At 37.6% G+C, this 25,304-nt stretch overlaps 1 pseudogene across 1 annotated transcript in view; it reads left to right on the top strand.

Annotated features, from left to right (window-relative positions):
• The window catches only part of LOC306847470 (trafficking protein particle complex subunit 9-like), a 226,550-nt pseudogene that overhangs the window by 19,110 nt on the left and 182,136 nt on the right, over positions 1-25,304 (top strand). The window contains exons 3-4 of the transcript in view: positions 264-390; positions 3,981-4,123. The product of the transcript in view is annotated as a trafficking protein particle complex subunit 9-like (transcript). The remainder of the gene's footprint in view (positions 1-263; positions 391-3,980; positions 4,124-25,304) is intronic.

Here is a 25,304-nt window from a genome sequence, read left to right as displayed (position 1 = left end):
GTAATAACAACAATAAAATACTAATAACAGTGTTATTTAAATTGTTTTTTTTAAATTGTTGTTAACTTGTTTTAGTACATTTTATATATAAAGTAACATTTTAGTGTTATATTTTTGTTTTTATATTTCATAAAGAAAAATAAAAACTCTTTCTCTATAAATATATTTATATTATTATTTATATTTATTTGTTTATTTGCAATTTGAGTATGTATGTTGCTGTCAGAGAAATAACAATACACATTCTCTTTCTCTCTCCACAGAGAAGAAAGAAGTGACCCAGAGTCTGGAAAACTACACATCAAAGTGTCCGGGTGGAATGGAGGTGATCAGCCTCCCAGACGGACTGAAACTTCCTCCTGTTCCCTTCACCAAACTGCCCATCGTCAGGTGAGAGAGCCTTTTGTTGTTGTTCCTTGTATCAATTTTGTACAACTATTCTAGTCCTACTCTGATCTAAACAGGCCGATTTTTATTTCATACGTGAATGAGATGATCTGCATATGTGGGAGGTCATATGTTAATGAGCTCATGTTTGTGGCTTTATGCTGCTTAGCTTCAGTTAATGGTTTTGAGTTGTGAGTGTTATTGTACATCAAACATTCTTCAGACTATTTCGAAATATGTCCGTTTTCCATGAAAGCTAAATGTTTTGTTTGCTTGAACACATTTATCACTGTGTCCACTCACAGGATTCTGATGGTGTATTTCCACAGCTCAGTGTCTGAAAAATGACTAATCTGAACTCTAACTTAAAACATCTTTGAAGTTTGATGGCCTGTGAGCCATTAGAAAGCTGTATGAAAATTAAATACACAGCTTTCATTTGTTTTATTCTCCCCAAATTAAACATTTTAATGGGCAGCGCAAAACTTCACATATCTTTTCATCTGTCCCAAGGAAGTTGCGGATGTTCTTTGTGCGTAGGAAAGAAAGGCCTATAAATGTGTTTAACAGATGTATTTCATAATCCCACCAGTGGCTAAAACTCAACATGTTCGCTTGATTGAAGTCTCCATTTCTCTAAGCACTCCTCTCCGAAGAGCTTGTTTTTTTGTCTTTGAGTTGTTCAAATGCCTTAATTTATTCTTAAAGGCATATTTAATTCTAAAACTTCAGACAAGGAGTTTTTCTCCTGGTAGTTATCTCCCTCTTCACATGTCATTAACATGCAGTATCTTGCTCGCTGCCTGCTGCCAGAGTTTACACAGAGGACGAATTTTAGGCGTTTCTTTAAAAAGTTCCGTAATGAAATCTTGCCGTTTTGTGAGAGGTCGTTGTCTTATGTAAATGTCAGTGTTAAACTGCCCTGATTGCTGTTCAGAGACGTTGCTCTGGAAACAGTGTTCTGAGACATTTAAGCTCTAAAGCCGAGAGGTTCGTTGTTCAGAATCAAGTGAAAGTTCAGAATGATTCTATTCTTTTTTTTGACTCCTCGTGTCCTTTTCTATGAATAGCTGAGAACTGGAAGGGTAGAAACAGAACTGAGGAGTGCTGAAAGCTGTTTTTTTTTTTAGAAAGCACAGCCTTGGTTTTTAATATTCTCTCTTTCTTGCTTCTTATAAACAGCTTCTGTTATATAAAGTGGTTACTGGGGTGAAGTAGATGGTTTCTAGGGTGTTTGGGGGTGGTTAGGTGGTTGCCAGGAGGTTGTGAGAGGTTTCTAGTGTCTTTGGGGTGGTTGCTAAGGTGTTTGGGTAGTTGCAAGGGTTTTGAGGTGGTTGCAAAAGGTTTGGTGTGATTTTTCTAGGATTTGAGGTGGTTGCTAGGGTGACTGGAGTGGTTGTTAGCATTTGGGGTTGTTTGAAGGGTGTTGTGAGTGGTTTCTAGGGTCTTTAGGGTGGTTGCTTAGGTGTTTGGGGTGGTTTTCTAGGGTTTGAGGTGGTTGCTTGGGTGTCTGGAATGGTTGTTAGGTGGTTGCAGGTGGTTGTTAGCATTTGGGGTTGTTGCTTGGGCGTTGTGATTGGTTATCAGGGTTTTAGGGTGGTTGCTTAGGTGTTTGGTGTGGTTGCTAAGGTTTTGAGGTGGTTGCTAGGGTGATTGGGTGGTTGCTAGGTGGTTTATTGGGTTTTGGAGTGGTTACTAGGTGGTGTTGTGGGTGGTAGGCTTCTGATTTCAGTCCAGTCAAATTTTTCGCCGATTTTATTTATTTTTTTTTTTTTCCCTATTCTGATCTGTAGATATGGCTTAAGTATAAGTCTGTGGAATTTCTTTTTAGCCCATTTTATTGTCCACCAGGTGAAAGTTGTACGTCTGATCTCACAGAGTACCAGCACACCTCTCACTTGATTTGAGGAATCATTCATGTCCAATTGCACAAGTACTGTGTGAAGAGTTATGTGCCTAAGTTTAATACTTGGGGTCTGTAGGTTAACTTTCCAAAAAATAAATATTCTATCATCTTCTCCTTCCAAAATATCTTTTCAGTTCTGCTAAAGAAAGTCAAAAAGGCAAACAGGTTTGAAATGCAAATCATTACAGAATATTAATTTTTTGGATAGGGTGCTTACTTAGCAAATGACTATTCTACTCCGCATGAGCACTATTGCTGAATATTTCAGAGCTTGTCTTGTAATTGTTAGAGCAAAGCTCTGATGATGGCAGATTTTTTTTAAGCTTTAACTTTGCGGATAACATCCAGATTGTTTTAGTTTTGCAGATGCAGGATGTGGTTGCTAGGGTGTCGTGGGTTGTTGTTAGGGTGTTTTGGGCTGTTGTTAGATGGCAACTTAAGGCTTAAGTTGTGCTCTCACACTATATGTGTTTCTATTACATTATTTCCCTTTTCAGCAGTCATATATTGTAAAATGGTTATTAAAAATGTGCCAATAGCTGCGTTTCCTTTACCCTTCAAATTGTGAATTGAAAAAATGCTCAATGGAAACACGCCAATTTTGGGAAAACTCCCATTTATCACAAAGTTTTTACACTCACATGAGGTGGTTTTTCAGGTCATTTGAAAAAGGACTATCAACAAAACTGCAATGGAAACCGTTTTGTTTTTTTGTTTTTTTGCATTTACAGGTCATCTGGTGTACGTCAAAGTCACATGATCATTCTTTAATGTACTATAACCTCCAAGAAACACCTCCTACACCTCATAAAGGGCTTTCGTTGCCAATAATGCTTGGATATTTACACTGCACATGTCTGGTGCATTACGGCTCTGACACAGCCACTGGCCATTCTAGTCAATGCAACGCCGCGGCACTTTTCCAAAGCTTTCCAGAAGCGGCTCTCTGCACTGCTTTACTAAAGATACACGTTTACTACTTCTTCAATGTAAAAATAATGACTAGTGCGGTGGCTGCAATATACGTAAACCTACCAACATCCTTTGTTATAACATATCGCGAGAGGAAAAAATACATTGGTTAATGGAAACACAGGTAATTTGCAATTGTGTTTTATTGACATTTATGAAATATCGCAAAAGTTTTGCGCAAATCTGTAATGGAAACCTTGCTACTGAGAATTATTACAAACTTAAATGTTGTGAAATCTAATTTTACATCCAAACGGTTGTTAATCTACACTGAATGGACACTTAAACACCAGAGTGTAGTAATAAACTGCATAATTTTGGAATCATTATAAATGTTGTTTCATAAATTTTACAATACCGTTCTAAATTTTGGGGTCAATAATATTTATTTAATACTTTCATTCAGGATGCATTCAATTTATTAGCAAGTGTCATTCATAATTTTCCAAAATATATTTTTTCAAATAAATGCTGTTCTTTTGAACTTTCTCTTCGTCAAAGCATCCTGAAAGAAGTATATCATAGTTTTCACAAAAATATGAAGCTTCTCAACTCTCAAAGTCAACACTGATAATAATAAATGTTTCATGCAAATCAGCATATTAGAATGATTTCTGAAGGATCATGTGACACCAAAGACACCTTTCAGGACCTTTCTGCTTACTCAATATGTGAACCAGGCCTAACTCTCTCTGTTTTTCTCTTGATTCTTTAGATCTGTGTCTCTGTTAAACCTGCCGATGAGTCTGCGTCCTCATAAGGTGAAAAGCCTTCTGGGACAGGGCATGTCCAGTGTCCCATTCATATACTCTCCAATCACAATGCACAGCAGAGGAGACGAGCGCTCAAAGAAGATCGGTGAGTTGTTTTTCTTCTCAGATTTCTCTTAAACTGCTTCTGTGTGAGTTATTGTTTTCTCTGAGACTGTAATTATGGTATATTAGCATGATCTTTGAGTTTTCACCTCACACACTGTTTATGCTGGCTGGTATTGCTGTGATGGGCTTCGGTAGCGATCTTAATTACTGTTTAAAAGATTCTAAACTAAACACAATATTGTGCTTCCACGTGCTCTGTTTGATTCATGTTTATGACAGGCGCTGTCATTAAGTTGTCTCTTTCCCTGCTGGCAGTCGGAGGCGGCTGGAAGGAGTTGAAGTGTTTTTTGGATCTCTTAAGCAGCATCACACGGCACAGGCTCTATTATTTATAGACTTATTAAGTCAAATAGCAAACGCATTGCCACATTAAAAATACTATGCCAGTGTAGTTGTTTAAAAACACAAACCATGGTGACTAACTGGTACTGTGATGGTATTACAAGCTAAAACTGTGGTGCTTTTATACAGTATATACCATAGTATTTAGTACCATAGTACTCAAATGAATGTACGATGAAATATCCCATGGTATATACATATCATAATCAAACAGCATCATGATATACAAAGAGTCGTGGTACAGTGGTGGTAATACTGTGGTACTTATGTTGTTTTGATTATATTCATGTACCATGGGATTTACATGTAGATAGCACTTCATAATTCTTTGATATACCTAAAAATCAAAATGCGTTATTGTCTTAGGACAACTATTAACTTTTTTTGATCCACTTCAAATGTTGACTACTATTAGGTGTGTAAATCGGATGGTTCATCACAATGCGATATCGATTCTCATACCCAGCGATATGTTATTTGCCGATACCTCAAAAAATTCTACGATAAGATTATGATTTGATTCGATACGATACAGAGAGTGCATCTATCGATATTATGATATTATATACCTATTTTAAACATCCATCTACATTTTTATTAAATCACAAATGCAACTAAAATATATAACATGAACATTTATCTAAAATGTTCACGTTTCATACATAATATTTATATATAATTTAGGTTTTGGCATTGCCATCCAGAAAAAGTGGTTTTTACTACTTGATAATTAAAAAAAAAACTTTCATATCCGCTTTGATGTCAAAGATATATCACTCTAATAATCATTCACTCAGTCTTCATGTCAGTAAAATGTCTATTTATAGTTCAAGCTCCTTCAGATTCATATTAAATTCATGGACTGTATCTAATCTCTCACTCTGGGTGTAACTTTCTCGAGTTTTATTGTTTTGTTGTGGATTTTTTGGGTTTATTTTTGGATCGTAGGGGCCCTGAGGAACTGGCAGGAATCTTATGAAGACAGATGGCTTTTCAGTGTGAGGTTGCCCCAACTTTTCAAACAAATCATGTTGTATAAGAGTCAGTCTTATTTAATTCTGCCAAAACCCAGCAACGTCTGCTGCGAGTGCCCGTTTTTATTTTAATTTTATTGTATCCCATGTCCACTTGGATACTCCCAATGATCCCGATTTCACTCTCAATTACGTCAGAGTGGTTAGTCAACTGCTTCCGTCACGGGTCGTCACAGGTGGGCGGGGAGAATCGACACAGGTGGGCAATTTCTTGAAGACTTCATCTTTCTGCTGTTGAAGCGAGGTTTAGAGTTGCCTCAATTTCAGGTTGATTACACAAGCACCTAAATGTCAAGAGAGAGTTTTCCAAAGAGGGATGGAGAATCTTGAAATTTAATTTCAAGAGAATGAAAGGACAAGGGAATTCACATTCAAAACAATCATTCTGGTCGTTTACATAATTGGATCATTTCCAATCAGGGTTAAATTAGTGCCATATACTTCTGCTTTCAAGTGCGGCTTCACTGAAACGCCACTTGGACTTGTTTGGCTTTGGCTTAAATGAAACCAGTCAGATCCAAAATTTCGACATATTTGCCTTTTTAGTGGCTTTTGCAAATCAAGCAGCACTGTTTTTTTATTGTTTATGCTTATTGTTAGTGCACTGTAAAAAAACTATTTTTCGACATTGTAAGTAAAACAGATCATCAAAGTACAAGAAAATACTATTTCGTTTTTTATACTTCAAAAATGTACTAATTCAATGTGTTACTTGCCGTTTCTTTGTAATTGTTTGTGAAATTTACCCGCAATATCTGAGTGAAGATTGTTTCTATACCATCTTTTTTCAGTGTGATTTTAACATGATTTTTGCCTGGCAGATTTTAAAACTGGTGAAAAAATCTTTAACAGAAATGACTTAGCTCCTTCTCTGTTTTCAATGGGAATGTTCTGTAAATGTGAATGACTCTTATTGATTCTTTAATGAATTGTTCAAAAGAGACCAGTTTGAATCAGTCTGATGAATGCTTTACTGAATGAACTCAATGAATCAATGTGACTCACTCACTCCAAATTTGTATTGTGTTCAGTGAGGAACGTATCGAAATGAAGCATGTTTTGTGTACTTAAATGCATCAATTCACCCAAAAATAAAAATTGTCATTTACTTTTTTTGGTCCATATAATAAAACATAAAATATATTTCAATATAAGTCATACAGGTTTGGATCAACACAAGAGTGAGTAGATGATGACAGAATATTTATTTTTGGCTGAACTATCCCGTTAAGGTTCTTGAAACATAAATTAGTATTATTAATGGATGTTGTTTTTGTGAAAATGTGTTAAAGATATGCGTTTGAGTGTTTTTCTTTGTAATAAATGCCACAGACTGGACATGTTTGTTATGAAGTGCTTTGAGCGATTGGTCCTGGCACACCTCAAGAACTGCCTCCCACCCACACTGGACCCACACCAATTTGCCTATAGAACCAATAGAACCACTGAGGATGCAGTATGCACAGTACTGCACTCGGTACTCACACACCTGGAAAACAACAACACATATGCACGGATGTTGTTTGTTGATTTCAGCTCAGCATTCAACACCGTCATTCCCTCCAAGCTGATCACTAAACTTGGTGACTTGGGTGTTAACACCTCCCTCTGCAGCTGGATTATGGACTTTCTGACCAACAGACCTCAGCATGTTAGGTCAGGCCACACCTGCTCCACCACCATCACACTCAATAACGGCGTACCACAGGGCTGTGTGCTGAGCCCATTTCTCTACTCCCTCTACACCCATGACTGCAGGCCTGTGCATGGATCCAACTCCATCATCAAGTTTGCTGACGACACCACAGTGATTGGCCTCATCAGAGACAACGATGAGACTGCCTACAGGGAGGAGGTACAGCACCTGGCTGCATGGTGTGCTGACAATAGCCTGCTCCTCAACACCAGCAAGACAAAGGAGCTTATTGTGGACTTCAGGAAGAAGAAAAGTGGAACGCATGACCCCATCCACATTAACGGGATGGTTGTTGAACGTGTCTCCAGCTTCAAGTTCCTGGGAATCCACATCTCGGAGGACCTGACCTGGACCACCAACACATCCAGCCTAGTCAAGAAGGCTCACCAACGCCTCTTCTTCCTTAGGACACTGAAGAAAAACCACCTGTCTCCGGCCATCCTGGTGAACTTCTACCGGTGTGCGATTGAAAGCATCCTGACCAACTGTATCACAGTCTGGTATGGGAACTGCTCAGCTGCTGACCGCAAGGCACTGCAGAGGGTGGTGAAAACCGCCCAACGCATCACAGGGACACCACTTCCTGCCATTGAGGGCGTCCAGAGAAAACGCTGTTTACGTCGAGCTCGCGGCATTCTTAAGGACTCCTCTCACCCTGACCATAGACTGTTTAACTTACTGCCCTCTGGGAGGCGCTTCAGGAGCGTCCGAACAAGGACAAGCAGACTCAGGAACAGCTTTTTCCCTACAGCTGTTTCCCTACTAAACTCTGCCCAATGATGCCCCCCTCACACACCACTACAAACTCTTCACCCCTCCCCATCATTAAATCGATTTAAAAACAAAACAAAAAAACAATCTACACACTGAGTACTATGTACTGGAAATTTTTATTTCTATGCACTTTCAATGTTCATTGTACTAGTGTTTATATATCTTAATGTATAGCTTATTCATATCCATTTGTAATTATATTCATAGTTTTTGCTCATAGTGTACATACATTTACTGCACAATCCATCTGTATAGTATGTTCATATCACCCATCTGTATATCTTACTGATAGTATTTAAAAATGTGTTAATTATGTCCATAGTACTACTGCCTTATCTGTATATTCTGTACATATGTAACATATTGTAGGCACTGTATATCCTGTACCTCTGCTTATTGCACTTCTGGTTAGATGCTAACTGCATTTCGTTGCCCTGTACCTTACATGTGCAATGACAATAAAGTTGCATCTAATCTAATCTAATGTTACTCTCCAGAAAGCCTGTTTAGAGACTTTCCAGGTCTGAGAGACTGATGCCATCTCCTGACATCTGTGTCCAATAACCATTTATTCGTTCTCCATTTGCACACACGTCTAGTAATCACCAAGTCCTTTACCTCACAGTCGTGACAGGACGTCACCGCTCTCATATTCCTCCAACACCGCCAGTCATGCCTCAAATCCTCGAAATCCTGTTTTCCTTGTTTAGCAATTTCAATTATTCATTCCCTTCTTACTTAATGGCTCCCACGCACTTCGCTGTGTCAAACGTGGCTTGTAAACGAGCCGCATTATACGAGTCTCCTTATTGTTTGATTGGTACAAGCCCACTTAATAACTTCCCAGAATGCCACAGGCAGGAGGGGATGTGTCACGCCTGTCTCGGAGTAAGCCGAGCACCCAAGGCTAACGTCTCTGAGTCACACACTTTCCCTGACAGAAAAATCTTTGGGCCGATGAAAAATGTCACTTGTTTGTTGTTTTGCCGTCAAGGCTCCATTGGTTTGAATATTTTATGTGGCGATGTCGCAGCTCTAAATTTGGCCAGGCTGCATGTAATGAGCACCCAGGCAAACACTCCTCAGTTTGATTTGAAAACTGAAAATAACGTATGCATTGATTTTGGATAACGTGTCTGTAACTCTGTGGTGTTGATATGTAAGCTATTTAGTGTGTGTTTGTGCCAAATCAACTATAGATGGTGTTTTCTTTGCTGTTCTGTTGCTCTCTCGTTCTTGCCAGAAAGCAGTCTGACTCACACACACACACACACACACACACACACCAGATGTCTCTGGAGAGAAGACCTTTATCAAAACGAACAGCCTACACAAACACACACACACTGAGGCAGGGATTGCGTGAGGTACATGTAGTTATGCATTAACTAAATCAATAGGTATATGTGTGTAGGTAATTAACCATTATCATTATTCTAATTTTAGCTTTTAGGGAATCACTCGTACGAGTCGATATTTATATGATTAATTGAGATTAATCAGAATGTCCAACTTATACCTTGTTAACGATACCTTATTAACGACTTGTCCAGCAAGTATTAAAATCAGCACGTTTATCTTTTAAACATTGTGTTTATCTCATTCGCGGCCAACGATAAAACAAACCAAATAGTTAACTATAGTTATCAAGCTCCTGAGCGTAGGTAACGCGATCTTTTGGCAAGTAATTAAGATTTGACAAATCACATAGCAACAGACATGAGATTTCTTAATGGAATCAAAGTTTATTTCACTACTCTAACACAATACTAAGCTAAGCAACACAAACAAAAGACATAAACACACACATTCATTGCAATGGATTGTTCTGATCTGAAGAGAGTCTTAGGTTCTAATGCTCGTTTCAACCTGAGGGAAATCACACACGCATGGAACTCTTTCATGAACTTTTTGGTATTGGTAAATCTTTACTCTTAAAAGATAAATTCAACCAATTCAGCCAATTCAGGAGATTTTGTCTTACTGTCTTTTGCTGTCGGTCGAGTTCAATCTTTTTCTTCGGTTCAAGGAGTCTCTACTTCAACTTTTCTGCTTTCAGTTGAATTCAGCTCCTTCCCAGTTCAAGACAGACCGTGCGCGGATTGGCGGCTTGGGAGGTCGTCGTCACGAGAGTACTCTTCAGTGGTTGGTTGGCTTCGTGCTGACTTGATGACGCTCTCAGGAAGTCGTTTCAGTTCCTTAGCTTCAGATGTTAAAGTTCTCTCAAAGTTTAACTGAGTCTTGGTCTCAGTTGCAATGCTCGGCCGTGATGTTAGTGGCAAGAAGCGCTTTGCAGCGCGTGAGCTAATGAGAGACGAGCAAGTTGAGCTTAAGCTTCTCTTTTCAGTTTCCAACAACAACCTCTTTTTCAGTTGTTGCATCTGTTTTTAACGGGCCGATTTGGGATCTGCCCACGGGTGCCTGACCCAATCGGATTCTTCCTGTGGGGCGTTTGATCCAATCGCAAGTGTTTCTGTAGGGCAGAGCTCCGCCCTGCACAGTCTCTCTCCGCGCATACATTATCTGTTCAGTTATTTATCACATGAAAACTTATTAACAGCAGATTTCTATTCATATTATGATCATACCCTGCAGAGAAAAGATCATTTTCATTCACACCATATTATTACTCATGAAATCAGCTTTTATCTGAAACCAAACACCTACGTTTTTGATATGCACAAAAATACATATATTGTATTCATTACGCGGTTAAAGCCATAGATGAAACAATCCTTAATTCTCAATAACCACATCAGTCATGTGAAAATGAACAACTAGTGATCAGGAATTATGCCTCAAAAGATTACAACAATATCATAAGTTCAATAATACAACAAGTCTTTTAAATGACCTGAGAACAACCTTAATATATATTGTGAATATATTGTAGATATTGTCTGGAATATATTGCTTTAATAGCAGAAACAATAATAATAATCGTCCTCTTTAAAATCCTTGAGCAAAGCATTTTGCTCTGTGTCTATTAGTGAGCAAAAACGGCGCGATCCTGGAATGTGCTAATAACGCAAGGTCATAGGAAGGTCACTTTCGTGGAGATCTGGGAATTGTCTTAAGTCAGAGTTGATCGTAAAAGTCTTCTTCAGCGATTACTTTTCTTGAATTACTGCAAACTTAATGGAGAGAGTGGTTAGGGAGTATGTGGCGCCACTTTGGTTCAGACGCCGAAGTCTTTGTCCCGTTCGACTTTATCTATGATACAACCAGCCAAGCATTTAAAGTCGCTCTTCTCTTAAAAGCATCCGGATGTCTTTTCAAATATATTCTGGGTTTTAGGGGTCTCCTGGGACCAGAGGATGTATGGCAGGAGAGCTTTGATTTTTGCTCAAGAATGTTGAAGTTGAATGCAGTGTGTAGGTTCGGTTTGGGACCCAAGCACTACATGTGCGTAATTGTTTTTTTTTTTTATTTATTTTTTTTTTTTATTTTTATTTATTTATTTTTTTTTGATCATAGAATTTGTATTGTTGCAAATTGCATTTTTACATTTTATATCACCCCACCCACCGTACATAATCTTACCCAGCCCTAACAAACAATCCCCAATTAGTACACAATAACAAAAAAAACCCCCAAAAAATAAAAATAATAATAAATAAATAAAAAAATAAAATAAAATAAAAATAAATAAATAAAAAACATATGCATATACACTTATACGTACACACACATGGCATAATTAAGAAAAACATAATGATACAATAAGGGGTATACATATATCTCCACTCAATCCACGTCTAAGATTTGTAAGTCATTAAATAATGTGATAAATTGTTGCCATTTTTCAAAAAAAGATTCCCCCCTACCTCTGATATTGTACTTAATTTTTTCAAGTTTTAGAAAGAATACCAAATCTTTGAGCCAAACTGAAATAGAGGGGGGTTGAGGGGAGGTCCAAGACAACAGAATTCTGCGCCTAGCAAGAAGAGATGCAAAAGCTATGACGTCAGCCTGTCTCCGGCTTAACGGCTGACACCGAGAAGGAACACCAAAGATTGCAATCAAAGGGCAAACAATTAATTCGACCCCTAGGACATCAGAAAGTATTTTAAAGAAGGAATTCCAAAAGTTTTGCAACTTGGAACAAAATGCAAACATATGACTAAGGTTACATGGTGAAAGTTTACATTTATCACACAAGCCTGAAACATTGGGATATATTTTAGAAAGTTTTGCCTTCGAAAGATGAGCTCTGTGAATCGTTTTAAATTGTATAAAGCTAAGTCTAGCACATGAGGTGGTGGTACGTACCTTGTCTAATACTCTACTCCAGTAGTCATCCTCAAACTCGAGGTCAAGTTCCTCTTCCCAAGTCCTGATTATTTTAATGTTGTGAGAATTATCCTTTGACAAGATAATTGCATATATCTTAGAGATAATCCCACCCATATTTTTGACTGATTTGCGAAGCATTTGCCTAATTATTTTGAGAAGTTAAGTAAAATTAAGTGTCTCATAAAAGTCTTTTCTTCAGGTATGTTTTTATTCACTTATGGCTTGAGGGCTGGAAGATACTGGTTGCTGTTCATATCATGCTGTAGATTCAGTAGTTGTGTGATGATTATTTAGTGTGTTTTACACTCTTGGCTTTGCAAAAAAGAAATCCTGCTCATATCCCAATGGTCCTGCTTGTACTACAGTACATTATTTTCTTGCAGCTTTTAAACTCTAAACCCTGTTTACACACCTGTGATTCAATCTTTCAGACAGCCCGCAGCTTTTTGGAGTGAAGCCATGGGTTCAGCCCAACACGAATCTCACACCTCGATCCAAATACAGTTTCAGGAAGTTCCACTGGAATCTTCTCAAGCTTTGTCTCTCTAGCGCTTTCCATTTTAGAAAGTTTGACAGCCACCCTCACAAAAGCCGCCCTCATGAAAGCTTCTGTAAATTTCCGGGCGTCTTGGTTCCCTGGACAGAACCGAGAGTGAATCGTCAGCACTGAGGGGCATTTAGAGTTTCGGCCCGTTCTTCTCCTCCTCAACCTCTCTCATTTCTGTCTGTGATCAGATATCAGAGTTAACAGCCGCCTCTGCTCATCTGTCCAGCATGGCGGCTGCAGACTAACAGAATATTTAATTCTCCATGTTGTGCTTTGCCTTCCACGTCAGATTCTATAGCCAAGATTGATGTTTGCTGTAAAATAAAGGGGGTTATAACAGGAGATGGGTTTTCCTATAATTGCACAGGCGGAGAATAGCTTCCGAGGCCGCCAAGTTCTGTCTGATTCTGTTTGCGTCTTGAATCATAAAACGAGAGCGATGTCTTTCTTGGCTACATAGGAAAGTCTTACCAATGGAGGGAGGGGAGATTAGGTCTCTCTTGACGTAAAGTCAATTTCTTTATCTTACGGAGTGTGTGGAGTTTTGTGAGGTTAGTGTTCAAAGTCACTGTGTAAATTGTCTCCTGGAAATGCCATTGATTTTAAATCAAGAGATCATTATTTCTGCAGACTATAGTGCTCGATAAAACCACTAAACATAATCAGGCTTCTTACATTCTATGATAGAGCAAATACAATTTATTTATTTAAAGAATTTTGAGACTTATTGTGACCTTTGTTTACTTGTAACTAAAGCGGAATTCAGCAACACACACCATGCTCACTAAGGGTGCATTTATTTGATAAAAATCACAATAAAAACAGAAATATTGTGAAAATATTAATACAATGTAAAATAGCTGTTTTTTTTAAATGTAATTTATTCCTGTGATTCAAAGCTGAATTTTCTGCACCGTTACTCCAGTCCTCAGAGTCACACAATCCTTCAGAAATCATTCTAATATGCAGATTTGGTGAAAGATTTCTTCTTATTATAAGTTCAAAATAATAATATTTTTTTTAAATAGAATTATTTTGTAAAATTATTAATGTCTTTACTGTCACTTTTTTGATCAAATCAGTGAAAAAATATCCTACTGACCCCAAACTTTTGAATGGTAGTGTATATATTCAGCATTTTTAGTAACTATACTTAGTATACTTAAAACAGACTTGTCAAGATTATTGTCTGGAAGGCCTGGGTCAATTTGCTCTCGCGGTAGATCTTAAAACAGACTTTTCAAGTCGACCCAGGTGTCACATCAGGGTGTATATTTGCCAGTTTTAGTAATGAAAATAATAAAGTTCAGATTTCCTGAAATCACGATACTCTCTGGAGGTGTGTAGTGTTAAACTCTCTTGATTAACTTGATATTGAAGGCTGTTTAATTTGGGACTCATTAGATGAAAAAAACATATGGCTGTTGGCTGTTTTGATACAGATGAAATATTCATTATCAGAAATGGATGCGGTCGACTCCCTTCAGAGCAGAAAATCAGACTTCAGCCGTATCAGAGCAAACTCTCCAGCAGCCCGATGGAAAACCCCAAACACTGTTCAATCTCAGCCCGATCCACAGAGCCAAAACTCATTTTCTAAATGTATGACTTGTTGTCGTCCCAGTGCGCGTAGAGAAACCATCTGCCTTCAAGCTGTGTCTCCTACAGTGAATATATTTACTCTTATTCCCAGAGAAGAGACCAGGATCCTTCAGGTGTGTGTGAGATAGATGAGCTGAAGGGAAGTCTGTAGCTATTTTTGCCCATGCTGGATAGTTACCGTGGGGCAAATAAGTATTTGATACACTGTCAATTTTTCAAGTTTTCCCACTTACAAAGAATGGAGAGATCTGTAATTTTCATCGTAGGTACACCTCAACTGTGAGACAGAATATTAAACAAAAAAAAATCCAGAAAATCACATTGTATGATTTTTGAATAATTAATTTCCTTTTTTTTGCATGAAATAAGTATTTGATACAATAGAAAAATAGAACTTAATATTTGGTACAGAAACCTTTGTTTACAATTACAGAGGTCAGATGTTTCCTGTAGTTCTTGACCAGGTTTGCACACACTGCAGCAGGGATTTTGGCCCACTCCTCCATACAGGTCTTCTCCAGATCTTTCAGGTTTTGGGGCTGTCAGCTGGGCAACACGGAGTTACAGCTCCCTCCATAGATGTTCTTTTTGGGTTCAGGTCTGGAGACTAGCTAGGTCACTCCAGGACCTTGAAATGCTTCTTACGGAGCCACTCCTTAGTTGTCCTTCCTGAGTGTTTGGGGTCATTGTCATGCTGGAAGACCCAGCCACGACCCATCTTCAATGCTCTTACTGAGGGAAGGAGGTTGTTAGCCAAAATCTCGCGATACATGGGCCCCATCCATCCTCCCCTCAATACGGTGCAGTCGTCCTGTCTCCTTTGCAGAAAAGCACCCCCATGCTTCACGGTTGGGATGGTGTTCTTGGGATTGTACTCATCCTTCTTCCTCCAAACACGGCGAGTGGAATTTATACCAAAAAGTTCTATTTTGACCATCTGACCACATGACCTTCTCCCATGCCTCCTCTGGATCATCCAGATGGTCTTCGGCAAACTTCAGATGGGCCTGGACATGTGCTGGTTTGAGCAGGGGGACCTTGCACGCGCTGCAGGATTGTAATCCATAACGGTGTAGTGTGTCACTAATGGTAACCGTTGAGACTGTGGTCCCAGCTCTCTTCAGGTCATTGACCAGGTCCTCCCGTGTAGTTCTAGGCTGATCCCTCATCTTTCTCAGGATTATTGATACTCCACGAGGCGAGATCTTGCATGGAGCCCCAGTCCGAGGGAGATTGACAGTCATCTTGAATGTCTTCCATTTTCTAATAATTGCGCCAACAGTTGTTGCCTTCTCACCAAGCTGTTTGCCTGTTGTCCTGTAGCCTATCCCAGCCTTGTGCAGGTCTACAGTTTTGTCCCTAGTGTCTTTATACAGCTCTTTGGTCTTGCCCATAATGGAGAGGTTGGAGTCTGATTGATTTAGTGTGTGAACAGGTGTCTTTTATACAGGTAACGAGTTCAAACAGGTGCAATTAATACAGGTGGAGGATAGGAGGGCTTCTTAAAGACAAACTAACAGGTCTGTGAGAGCCAGAATTCTTGCTGGTTGGTAGGTGATCAAATACTTATGGAAGTTAATTATTTAAAAATCATACAATGTGATTTTCTGGATTCTTTCAAAAAATATTCTGTCTCTCACAGTTGAGCTGTACCTACGATGAAAACCCTGGACAAAACCAGTCATAAGGGTCAATTTTTGGAAATTGAATAAATAAGCTTTCCATTGATGTATGGTTTGTTACCCAATATGGCTGAGATACAACTATTTGAATATCTGGAGTCTGAGGGTGCAAAAAAATCTAAATACTGAGAAAATCGCCTTTAAAGTTGTCCAAATGAAGTTCTTAGCAATGCATATTACTAATCAAAAATGAAGTTTTGATATATTTACAGTAAGAAATTTGCTAAATATCTTAATGGAACATGATCTTTACTTAATTTACTTAATATCATATTCTATTTTTATTCTTCATATCTATTTTTATTCTCATATCTATTTTTTATTTTATTTTATTGCTAGTTTATTTCTATATATGTTTACTGTACTTTTTCTATTTGCATTTTTGTAAACTTGAGGTTTTTCTTAATTTTGTTGGACAATTTGTTGGACAGTCGTACAATACATTTCACTACATGTCGTACTATGTATGTATATGTATGTGACAAATAAAATTTGAATTTATCCTAATGATTTTTGGCATAAAAGAAAAATCAATAATTTTGACCCATACAATGTATTTTTGGCTATTGCTACCCCCCAGCGACTTAGGACTGGTTTTGTGGTCCAAGGTCACATATATATTTTACATATTTTTCTACCGTAACCATACTGTCGGTAGCATATTTTGTATGGAGTCTCTGATTATACTGCAGAGATCTCTGCTGTGATGCAAGCCAGCACATCTGAGTATTTGATATTTGGTCCAAAAGGAGCTTCTTTGTATGCAAAGGCTGTAAACCTGCTGGTTATGAGCCAAACAATTCTTCCCTCACCTCAAGGCTGCTGTTAACAAAACACCCCGCCACAATTTTAAATGGCACATTCAGAGCTGAAAACAAGCAAGCTGCATTTAAAGATTCCCTGATGCATGCAATTTCTTCATCTAACGGCCTCACCATAAAAAACTAAAACAATGCAAATGTGTATTTCCTTAATTATTACTTTGAAAAGATTTTTATGCATCTGTATTTCCACTTCTAACCACAAAGGCCATAATATAAAGTGCAGAATGGAATAAGATATTTGTGCAATGAAATAATTAATCTAAACCGTTGTTTCCCTGTATCATTTCATCACAACATCGGGTAATCTGGGTTTTGTTCATCTACTTTTTCAGGAATACTGTTGTTTGGACATTCTACTTATTGATCATGCTGCTTTTTGAATACTATATCTGGGATATGTGCATATTCAGAAAGTATGAAAAAAGTATTTAAAAAAGAAGCTCATCAGCATATAAAACATAGTGGCAGCAAAGGTTTAGGAGTACAACAGACCTGTGAAATTATCTCTGTGACATCTAGTGACCTTGTGTTCTCTTCCGAGTTATTCTGAATGATCTGATCTAAACTGTTCCTCTGGTAAAGCTTTAATCTGACGTCCGGATCTGTGAGCTTGACAGGAACTAACCAAAAAGAACAGAATGAGTCTAAGAATGTACAAAAAGGTTTTGTGCATGACAATCATGCCATTATTTCTGCAGTGCTAGAACATACAGTATTGATTAATAACATAGATATGCTACATCACAGTAATCTACAAGTAATACACACGAGTCCAGTCCTTCAATTAAAGTCTTGTAAAGCAAAAAGCTGTGCGCTTGTAAGAAACAAATTCATGAAGACGTTTTTTTTTTCTTTAAACTGTTGCTTCCTGCTAAAATATGAGTCCTCTATCCATAATATTGCTTTCTCCAGTGGAAAAAAAAAGTTGTCTCGTCTGAACCAGGAGAGAAATGCGCAGATCAAGCACCTGTTCACAAGTTTTATAGAAATATGTTGCTGGATTTAGATGTGAGAGGACAACAGTGGATTGAAGAAACTTGAGGAAACTTTTTATGAATTATGTACACTCATATTTTGGCCAGAAACAATGGTTTAAAGTTTAAACGTTTCTTACAAACATAGCTTTTCACTTCTCAAGATGTTAACTGATGGACTGGAGTGGCGTGGATTATTGTGATGTTTGTATCAGCTGTTTGGACTCTCATTCTGACGGCACCCATTCACTGCAGAGGATCCATTGGTGAAGTGATGAAATGCTACATTTCTCCAAATCTCGTATTTCCATGCCTTATAGTTGCATTTAGCAGATTAGAGCTGCTTGATTAATATAGTTTACGTTTTGTGATGATACAAGTAGTCAGTATAGTGTTCATTAATGGTTTCTTTTCTTGTTAAATCTCGTGTCTGTTTTTTTTTTCTTCAGGGTTTAATGACAACAGACTTCATAATGCATTTATCATTTGTAATTTGACAGGGAAACTGAATGTTGAGCTGGATGTCATGTAGGATGGGACTTGATTTAGTCCATCATGATCGTGCTTTGTCAGGCTGTAATATCATTGGCTGTTATTACACAGCTGTCTAAAATACTTGATTTTAATCGGTCAGTCTTGGCATTAACAATCCCAATTTTTATTTCATGTTGACTTTAAGTGAAAGTGTTGCTGTTTAGTCTTGCATTTCATGCAGGTTTCCTTCAAGTGAGATGATTTTATCAGTTGTAGCGTGTGTTGATCCACCGTGGCTGCTGTCAGCGTTATCAGTTCATGAACTCAACAAGCCGTGCTGCTTTGCCTGGTGTAACCTTCTGGAAATAGATACTGTAAACTAAAAAGCACACAGTGTCTAAATGTCATTTCATTCGAAAACCTAGCATAAAACCTAGCATATATCTCTAATCTAATGCATTGACATTTAGATATTTTTAAGCTTCTAAATGTTTTTTGATGCTGCTGTGCATATATGTACTATATTGACTAGAAGGTGAGCTCTTGAGGGGTTCTTGTTTAGCTTTGTGGTTTTATGTGGAGTGAGGTGTATCTCACAGGGTAAACTGTTTTTAGAAGAGCCAAAGGGCAGATATCCTCCGGCTCTCAGCATGGACGGATCTCAGAAGCGGTGCAGGTGTCTGGAGTTGTGTGTCTTCCAGCGGAACAGCAGGAGGAGAGAGCTTTATGCTGTCTCCTAAACGGATGGCTATTGTAGGGAGAAAGAGATATCTCCTCCTCCATTACACACGTAATGAGGCATTAAACACTCTTTAACATCTATATCAGGACTTTGTCTCAGGCGGCCTCTCGGCCTAATGCTGTTTCAGCGGTTTGTACAAGCAGTCCAGTTTTAGGAATACTTACAAATTAAAGGGGCCATGTGAGTGGAAAGAGGATTTTTCAGATTTCATACTAGATTTTTTTCATATTCATTCATTAATTTGTTTGTTCGGTCGCCGCCAACAAGTAGCACAGTTGCGCTTTGGGTGTCCCGAGTTCGGATCCCGCCTCGTGGACCTTTCCCGAACCTCGCCCCTTCTCTGTCTCCCACTCGCTTCCTGTCAGATCTCAAATGTCAAAAAAAAAAAAAGTTCATTCATTATTATTTAAAAATATTAAAAATAAATTAAAATAAATAAAAAAAATATTTTAAATACTTAATGTTTTAAAATGTATAATTAGTCATTTAAAATAGGTTCATTTAAATGAAACGAATAAATTGAAAAAGAAAAATAAATTTTAAGTGCATAATGATTTAACATTTATAATGAATAAACCATTGTTTAAAATAATAAATTATTTAAAGTAAATTAATTAATAATTTCAAATATATAAATGAACAAAAAATTATACATTTTTATTGTATAATTTATAATGAATACTTGTCATTTAAAATAAATAACTTAAAACAAACAAACAAACAAAAGTAAAAAAAAAACATTTATTTTTAATCCTTGTTTATGTAAATAAAAATTTATACATTTTACATTATCATTATTATATAATATGCATTTAAGTTTGATTTAATGTAATTATTTTTAAATAATTAACAAATATGACTAATAGATGATTGCAAGCATAGTTTTTTTTTTTTTTTTAAATCCATCTACTTTTACTAATGAGCAGCACCTATAATGTAGGAATTAATGCAATAATTCAATGTTTGTTTATTGGTCATCTTGATTAATTTATATATCATATTTTATAATACATTATATTTCGTGCATTTATGTATGAGTAGTAGTATCTCGATGTTTGTGTATGTTGCATGTGGGTCAGCTGCTCACACGCTGTCAGCACTTTCTAACGAGCCAATTCATCTCTCGTTAACATTTGTTATGACCTGCAGGAGTTCCCATGCGGGGAGTTCTCACTCTTTCATGATTTTCAGACGGTGCAAAACTCTCGCTTCCCCAGATCTGCAATTTAGCCACTGGGCTGTTGTCGTAGTGGTCAGGCAGTGTTGCAATGGGGAAGAGAGCCGTGTGAAAAAGGTGCTTGTTAGTGAACAGATGGAGGTTTTCTCGCTTTCCCCACTCACTGTAAAAGCCCTGGAAGCTTCCTAACCCCTGCAGATAGGAATTGGTGAGACTGACAGGTGCATCCATCCTGCGTTTTGGGTCCAGGTCTGCATACGTCTTCACCTGCCAGATTTCAGCACCACTTAAAGCGGTTTATCGCAAGGCCACACTCATAAAGGGCAAATATTTGACATGCTTTTGTATGTGGGATGGAGCTCTTACACCGGCAGATGTCCACAGCAGACCCACAATCCTTGTTTGCTAAGCTGTAATGGACAATGACACAGTGTGGGGCCGTATAATGACCGTCAGCCTGCTGGAGACAAACACACACCCAAAACCACAGATCGTATATAAAGAGATTTTAACACAGAAATGTTTAATGTAGGCTAGAAGGGCTTCTTAATTAGTTTGTTCTGGCATTTGCAATTGCATGACCTTGGGCATGTTTGGAATGGCGTATTGGAAGTAGTTTTAGTTTGCATACTGTATTTTCTGTATGCCCTACTGCAATTTTCAAAAAAAAAAATGACGTATGTAGAGCACATTGCACTATACTGTATCCCACAATGCAGTGCTGTCAACTTGACCCTCTATTTTTTGCCTTATTTGATCAGACTGCCATTTTACACAAAACTGTAACAAAGCAAGTTATGCTATTAACATTTAATTGAAATGACCATAATTACAGATTAATATCTTCAGGACTTTGTCTCAGGCGGCCTTATGGCCTGATGATTTAGCAGTTTGTAAATGCAGTCTAGATTTAGGAAGATTGACAAAACTAAGGAGCCATATCAGTGGAAACAGGAATTTTCAGACTCTTTTGAAGCTGATAGAGTGTTATTTATTTATTGAAAATAATTTATTAAATTAGTTTTTAAATTATTTATTTTATTTCAAATCCTTATTTTAAATCATTGCATTTATTTTAAAATTATTTATTTTAAATCCCGTATTATTATTATTATTATTATTTAGTCATTTAGCAGACACTTTTATCCAAAGCGACTTACAAACGAGGACAACAGAAGCAATCAATTGTAGTATTAAAACAACTAAAAACAGATCCAAAACTAAAAGCTAAAACTTTATAAATACTACCTATACACATTTTAAAAATAAAGAAATAAAAAAAGACATGCATTCAACAAAATGTCAAAACTTAACATTTAAATGAAAAACAAAAAAATAAAGCTAAAAACAATTCAAAATATTAAACAACAAAAGGTTCTTTACACACACATTAAAGTCAATATATATATAGCGGGTAGTCGTGGCCTAATGGTTAGAGAGTCGGACTCGTAATCCAAAGGTTGCGGGTTCGAGTCCCCGGCCGGCAGGGATTGTAGGTGGGGGGAGGGAATGTCCAGCGCTCTCTCCACCCTCAATACCACGACTGAGCACCGAACCCCCAATTGCTCCCCGGGCGCCGCAGCATGGCTGCCCACTGCTCCGTGTGTGTGTGTGTGTGTGTGTGTGTGTGTGTGTGTGTGTGTGTGTGTGTGTGTGTGTGTGTGTGTGTGTGTGTGTGTGTGTGTGTGTGTGTGTGTGTGTGTGTGTGTGTGTGTGTGTGTGTGTGTGTGTGTGTGTGTGCGCGCGCATTTGTTCACTGCTGTGTGTGTGTCCACTTGGATGGGTTAAACGCAGAGCACCAATTTCGAGTATGGGTCACCATACTTGACAATACGTCACGACTTTCACTTTCACATATATATATATGTGAAAGTGGACTGTAGACCGCCGCGGCAGTCTACAGTTCAGTCTGTAGAGGTCTTTTATTAAGTTTTAGTTTTATTTAATTTGAGTTATTTTAATACTTCAACAAATTAAATGGAAATTAAATATATATATATATATATTTAATTTCCATTTAATTTGTTGAAGTATTAAAATAACTCAAATTAAATAAAACTAAAACTTAATAAAAGACCTCTACAGACTGGACTGTAGACTGCCGCGGCGGCTGCCGCAGTAAACCTTTTTTTTTTTTTATACCCATCTTAACAAAATACTAATTGAATTTAGCTGGACACACTTTCCTTATTTTTTCACAACAAATGGCCAAGCAAGCGCAGACACTGACAAGGTACTCGAGACAGAACGAGACCGAACGTGATATCAGCACGTCTCCACACAGTAAACAAAACAAGCTTTCCTAGCAACGACAACTGCAATAAACACTAATATGAATGAATGAATGATGCATTTATATAGCGCTTTATTGTATATTGCTGTACACCCAAAGTGCTTTACAATCATGTGGGGGGTCTCTCCTCAACCACCACCAGTGTGCAGCATCTTGGATGATGCGACGGCAGCCACAGGACAACGGCGCCAGTGCGCTCACCACACACCAGCTACAGGTGGAGAGGAGAGAGTGATAGAGCCAATCAAGTGGATGGGGATTACTAGGAGGCCATGATTGATAAGGGCCAGTGGAGGGAATTTGGCTTACACCCCTACTCTTTACGAGAAGTGCCATGGGATTTTTAATGACCACAGAGAGTCAGGACCTCGGTTTAACGTCTCATCCGAAAGACAGTGCTTTTTTACAGTATAGTGTCCCCGTCACTATACTGGGGCGTTAGGACCCACACAGACCACAGGGTGAGCACCCCCTGCTGGCCTCACTAACACCTCTTCCAACAGCAACCTAGTTTTCCCAGGAGGTCTCCCATCCAGGTACTGACCAGGCTCAACCCTGCTTAGCTTCAGTGGGCAACCGGTCTTGGGCTGCAGGGTGATATGATAAGACAAGTACATACACTTACGAGCTGCTTCCGAGCTAACGAGCTAACTTCTGCTGATAAAGACTGCTTCTCTCAAAGAGTATTTCTTTAACGTTACACTGTTTTCTGCTGGCGCTTGAACATACTTTCCTTATTTTTTTCACAACAAATGGCCAAGCAAGCGCCGATGCTGACAAAATACGCGATACAGAACGAGACTAAACGCGATAATACAAAATAGCCTCAAAGCTATTTATGCTAACATTTCTTATAAAGCCTTTTCATTTAAAATTGATAGATTTTTGAAGAAAAAACAAAACCAGAGTGTTTTTATTGTAATACAGTAAAACAATCAGAATCATAATGAGCTTTATTACTATATGTTATTCAATACTTAATGAGAATCATCATTAAAAAAATCGCAATGATTATTGGGCAGTAAAATGTTTAATTTAATCTTGAAAATAATGTCACAGTTTAGTTCTAAGGATTCTGAAGACATTTTTATGCAAAAAGTTATGTATTTATTTATTTGGTTTTTGCATGTAATCTTGATTTTTTTTTTTATGACGGGTTTAGTCAGAATAATCCATGTTCTCTTTGAAAATATTGAAAGTCTAAGAAAGGGATAACATGATAATGTGTGTAGTGGTACCTCCTTGACTTCATTTAATTATTACCGCTGCTATTTTAGTTTTTTCATATGATGTTTTACACTTTTAGTAGGTAGAATACAGTGAGAGCTGGCTAGTAACTGATATGTGACCCTGGACCACAAAACCAGTCTTAAGTGTCAATTTTTCGAAATTGAGGTTTATACATCATCTGAAAGCTGAATAAATAATATTTCAATTGATGTATGATTTGTTAGGATAGGCCAATATTTGGCTGAAATACAACTATTTGAAAATCTGAGGGTGCAAAAAAATCTAAATATTGAGAAAATCGCCTTTAAATTTGTCCAAATGAAGCTCTTAGCAATGCATATTACTAATCAAAAATGACGTTTTGATATATTTATGGTAAGAAATTTGCAAAATATGTTCATGGAACATTACTTAATATTTTAATGATTTTTGGCATAAAAGAAAAATCGAAAATTTTGACCCATACAATGTATTTTTGGCTATTGCTACAAATATACCCCAGCGACTTAGGACTGGTTTTGTGGTCCAGGGTCACATATATATGTGATCTGGATTATGTAATCAGATCAGACTACAGTTACTTTTTATTAATTACATAATCCCTTATTTTCACATAATAACAATAAATTATTCATATGTATTGATTCTCCATAATTCTTCTTTTGAATTTACCTTCTAAAATATAATATCACATTCAGAAAGTCTTGCATTTTGTGGACACTCACACAAAGACCAGTCACTATTATTATTACATAATAGTCAATTATACAATTAAAGTGATAGTCAGATGGTTTTAATTACACAGAAAATTGACAGGCCACACAGCATTTGAAAAAAATAAAATAAAATAAAAAAACCCACTAACAAACAAAAACATTTACTCAATGTGTTATTTAATCATGCATTACTATGTCTTTGGAAGGCTTTTGTCGTTCAAACACATTAAAATGCACAAACTATTTTTTCTCAGCTGAACCTCTTTACTTAAGCTAGTATTTCTTTATGAACAACGCAGCGCAGTGGTGGCTTGTGTGTGTTAACCCATTCATAACTGCCCCGTACACTTATTTAAAAGATCTTTCACTCCACTTGTAGCATGCGCTCATACACTCAGCGCTGCATAATAGTAAACAGTTCTGCTTTTGTGTAGCTGCAGAGGTTTGAAGAACATGAAGTTCAGCTGGATGTGAGTCATTCAGGAGAGCTCCTCACTAATACACTGATACAGAATTGATGGTGAATCTCTGCGGAGGTTTCGTTTGGAGAGGTGAGTCAGCTACACTTGAGCAGGGTTTCCTGTCGTCTTCGAGAGCGGCCGTCACACGAGTGTGTGAGTCACTGCCGAGGGACGTTAATGCAGAGTGTGCTTGTGTTTCGTATGTACAGAGATCTGGATTGAAGAAGAAGAAAAAAAAAACATTGCTTTCTGGACTGATTGGTCATCACAGGGGCTCTTTCTTTTATTTGTTCTTTG

The sequence above is a fragment of the Barbus barbus genome, assembly GCF_936440315.1.
Source record: "Barbus barbus genome assembly, chromosome: 27".
In the NCBI taxonomy this organism is placed as follows: Eukaryota; Metazoa; Chordata; class Actinopteri; order Cypriniformes; family Cyprinidae; genus Barbus; species Barbus barbus.
This window is presented reverse-complemented; position numbering and strand designations above follow the sequence as displayed.